A 5,000-nucleotide genomic window follows, 5' to 3' on the forward strand; every position below is an offset into this window, starting at 1 on the left:
AGAGAACAGCTCCATCCAGAGAGCAGCGCTTTGCGGCGAGCGCTACTTTATTCCGATTTTACTGTTCTTGAAAGGCCCCGGGCACCGAAAGACTAGCTCCCCGATCGCCGGAGCTTCAAAATACAGGGCGTGTAGCAAGCAGTCGTACCAAGGGGATCGCTTCTTCACTTCGATTCAAACGGCGTAACGACCCAGTCGTACCTTGGAAACATGCTAGTCCACGGCGGATAGCAATAATCCGCGTCCCAGGCGATCCGGCCCTCTCGAAGGAACCGGCAGGGAGCTACCCGTAGCGAGCGTCCGGACTAGCTAGCCTGATTTACCAGCCATCGAGCAGTCGACAGACCTCGATGTCAAGTTTCATGGCCATCAAAGAATTCCTCTTGGTGATGGGTTTCTTTCTAGGGCTTGCTTCGGATGTTATTGCCTTTGCCCCCAAGCTTGCTCTCTAATCCCACTGATTGGATTGAACTGAGACTGGTACTAGAATCGAATAGATTGTTGTTGCCAGTCATGTTTCGATGAGATGCTGCTTTGGCAAGCTGGAATGCTTGCCCTACTTGAACTAACAACCATAAAGCAGAGACCTAGAGAGGAATTAGTACCACAGACGGGCTACTAAGGCTGAGAGAGGAGAGGAAGCACCGCCCCTTCATCCTAGGTGGGTTCGAAAGAGAAAACGGATGAATGGAGGACTCTTGCGACCTAGGTATTGAAGGAGATGTTTCGATCACTCTTTACTTAAGCTAGGAGGCTTAGTGAAAAGGAAAGCAAAAGCCCGGTCTTAGAAATCGATTGGTATATTGGCAACCAACTCAGGAGTAGTTCCGTCGGAGATCGCAGTCTCAATCCTAAAGTGAACAGAGGATTTGGCGCAGCTTGTCCAAAGAACGTATAGATTAGTTCGAGTAGAGGGGAAAAGCCTTGATTATGCAAATATTGGTCTGACCACAAATAATGGATGAATCAAGAGACCGAAAGATTTCAGACTTGGAGGATCGGCTCCGAACCATTGAGGGGGCGAAGCATTTAGGCCCTGTTTTACCTACTGAGATTTGTCTGGTACCGGATTTGGTTGTATCTAAGGATTTCAGGGTACCAGACTTTTCAAAGTATAATGGGACCTCGTGCCCTCGAGCTCACCTGGTAAAGTATGTGCACAAGATGGCTGAGGTTGCTCATGACGATAAGCTCTAATTATTTTATTAATCTGTTCCAAGCCCCTATCAGCCAAGCCCCTTTCCAGAAAAGGCTGATAGGGGCTTCTGCTGATTGGTACGGACGTCAAAACAAGGAAACAGTCAAAACTTGGAAAGACCTGGCAGAGGCGTTTTTGGATCAGTATAGCTTCAATATAGCACAGGCTCCGGATCGCACAGATTTGCGGAACATGGAGAAGAAGAACAGCGAAACGTTCAAGGAATACGCTCAGGGCGAGTACTGGCTTCGCAAATTCATCCCCGGAAAAAGAAATGGCTTCCTTCTTCATAGATACCTTGAAACCTCCGTACCTTGGGTTCTTTGTGGGAAGTGCGACCACCAATTTCGCTGACCTGGTAACTATCGGAGAAAGGGTGGAGCAATGTATAAAAAAAGGGTTGCTATCCGAGCCAGCTCCATTAGCAAGCTATGGCAAGAAAAGTGCTAGTGCTGGTCAAAAGACGGATGGGGACGTTCATGTCATTGCCTCTGCAAGCTATTCTAGTTCTACCCCACAAGGGTATCGACCATCGCGGGCGTCCTACCCCGCCAATCCAAGTTATGCTGCACCAAGGAATGTCATGGCCACTACAATACCGACATACACCCTACCCCCTCCGCAACAACACTCGCCTAATCAACTCCCGCCAGCCCCGCCCGCTAGTCCTCCCAAGTGGCAATGGTGCAGAGATTCCTCTCAATATCGCCGTACGCGAAAAAGCATGGCATCGTCCGAAAAGTACATGGTGGCAGTGTTGATCTATCTTAGCATTCTCATCTTCCAACTTTATTTGAAGTATTGCTCCACCTGCCACAAGAAGTTGTCTAACTCCTTAGCGTCCCTTGCACCGTTGTAGCATTTGGGCTCGCGGATCTTCACTTTTGGCACCTCCCTTGGTGCCGGCCCATTATTGGCCACCGCCTTCTCTAGCACAACGATCTTTGCTTGTTGCTCCGAAATTTCGGCAGTCATGGTAGCCACTACCTCGGCCGTTTGGGCCTTGAGCACCTCCGCTGTGCTCGCCATGTCGCTCTCCAAATCCTTGATTACTTCGGTCATCTCATCTTGATGCCCCTCAAGTGTCTCTACGACCACTTACAGCTGGAACTTAAAGTACAGACTCTCTAAGCAAAGCCACTTGCCGGACTGAAGGAATTCATTCATGAGCTGCTTTCCCGACAGCTAAAAGCCGAAAGCGATAGTACGAGAGAAAGCAGAGATAGACGATACCACTACTAGAGAACAGCAACTTGGCTAGCTGGCTCTCTTTCCTTTTCTTACTTAAACCGCTTACGGAAAGTATAGATTGAACCACTGACCTACGAGCTTATCGCACTAGCCGTAACAGCAACAGGAGTTTGATTCCTCATCCGCATCCTAGCCGGAAAATAAGGAGTTTCTTCGAGCCAGGAAGAGCAAGAGTACCGCCCGAGAAGAACTACCAGAGCAAGAAGGATTGAATTCATGAACTTACCGTAACTTCACTAACGGTTTTTTCTAGCAGTTTTCTTTCTCTTCACGAGAGTACTTCGTTTGTGCTGCTTCCCGTAACCGAAAGTCACTCTCGCTTAACTGACTACGATATGAGTTCTTTCTTCCTTACTCTATCACTTAGCCTTAGTGGGCCTAGCTGACCGGCACGGAAAGGAATTTGTTTCGCTTCGCACCATGATTGACCGAAAGCCACTATGGGTAACTCAACCACCTTAACAATCTCCTCCCCGATCCCTATATCCTATATATATTAATTCCCAACCCATCCTAAGGAACAGCCAGCCCCCTTTCTTTATCTACGGGCTATGGCTCACGAAATGGAACTGTAAATGGTTATCCGAATTGAAATTGGATGCTCTGGATCTGGAAATTGAAGGTATGCTGCTATACGAACTGTAAGAGATGCTAGGCAAGGTGGCGCACATATACATATAAATGGATGACGAGAACTGGCTCTCCATCTAAGCAAGATGGTAGTAGGTGGAAAGCTTCTGGCTCTAGCTTACTCAGCTACAACTACTGTGACTTCCACTGCTGCTACTAAGCTAATAAGATCGGGGAGAGAAAGTGATTAAAGAATGTTAATTTTATTTGATAAGAAAGAAAGGAGCTATGTATATAGCACTCAGATGAGGCTTAGTGAAAAACTAAACAGAACAGATTCAAGTTAGCCGGGCTAATCCAGCTACAAATGAAAGAGTAAAGCGCATTATCTTAATTCCACTTCCAAGTAGATGTGTTACACACAGTGAGATTTGCCAATCCTGTTAGGAATCAATTGAAAAAGAAATTAACAGATATTTCAATTCAATTTAAAATCTTTCACGAGCTCTCTTTCTGTAAAGGTAAAGTAATTCGACTTTCCTTTTTCAGATGCTGCTTATCCGGGCTTGGTGGTAAGGGAATGGGTTAAGCCAGCTCGTGCCTCTCGGTCTTCTGGTGTCCTTTTATTATTTCTTGGCCCGTTGCGCCTGTTTGACCAAACTGGAGCTCATCTGATTCATTCTTCCGTCTACTCATTCGTCAGTATCGTCTTGTCACGAGCTGGGCTCGAACCAGCGCTTTCCAGATGCATGACCCAGATTTCAACCTTTCTGATCGTGACTTTGGTAACCCGGTTCGTCTTCGACTCTTGAATCTTTCCCCGAGATGGCAGTAATGGTCTTTCTTATCGATTACAAGGCAGGCCGGAGGTCGACTACCCAGAAAAAAATGTTTTTTATTATGCTTTATTTACTAGGCTTCTAAATATCTATCAAGACAAATGAGGCAATAGCGGCCTAAGGGAGATGAGAATGGGAGCTTTGAATAAACCTTTCAATGAGCAAAAATATGACATTGAATGCTTGAGTCGCTGATAGGGGAGCCCTTGTCTCTTTTGACTTGAAGACCTTTGCGCTTTCCCTTTGGCGGGCTATTCCTTATTTATGTCCGCGGATTCTCTTTCTTTATCTTCATCCGCCCCTACTCGTCTTTGCCCTGCCATTTCCAGTCATTTACAATGCCAGTGAGAAAATAATAAGGAAGCCGGCTCATCTTTGATTCTAATGTGCCAATTCCTCTCTTCAATGAAAGATTGATCCGTCACTTCCCGAAGAAAAGGACTCCTAGAGTGTGAACCCAGGATCCGAGATGTGGAAACATTTGCCGAATCTACATACGCCGAAGCCTATAAATATATAATCTAAATTGAATATTCTTGCTCCATCCGGAATGAATTTCCCACCTACCTTGGGATAAGTGGTTGCCGGAAGCTTGAGACTTGAATGGTAATGACTTGAACACCCGATTCTGGTATTAATATAACTTAATAAGTTCATTCCGTGAGGTAATCTATACCCGTGCTATAAGGAATATAAAAACGGACTTGTATTTCTCTTTTATAGGATACTGGAAATGAGACTACAGTAAGAGTCCGGGTGTAAGCTCAAGTAGTGGTAGCTCTGTGAATAACTAACTCGATCTTTCATTCCTACCCACTAAGTAAAGGAGTCCAGTCTGAGTAGCTGGATCATCGAAAGACTTCCATTAGTGAATCGTTATAGCATTTTGTATCGATAGCGCTTCTTTTTGAGGAGATTCCGTCTTTGATCCATGCTTGCGATCTCGGTTGTGAAATTTGCATTTTCTGGTAATGGTTTTCTTTTTCTTTAGGGAATGAATGTTGTTCCTTTGTTTCATCGCATAGAAGTTTAGTTTTGCCCAAGTCTGAAGATAGAGATAGATATGAATCATCCGCTGTGGAAGGAGATGCGGCACTTGCCATTTCATCCCTAGCCTTCGTCTCGTATAGGACATTAGTTCA

Source organism: Prosopis cineraria, unplaced genomic scaffold (assembly GCF_029017545.1).
Source record: "Prosopis cineraria cultivar Desert tree isolate PC_DT_omini unplaced genomic scaffold, ASM2901754v1 PC17, whole genome shotgun sequence".
NCBI classification, from domain to species: Eukaryota; Viridiplantae; Streptophyta; class Magnoliopsida; order Fabales; family Fabaceae; genus Prosopis; species Prosopis cineraria.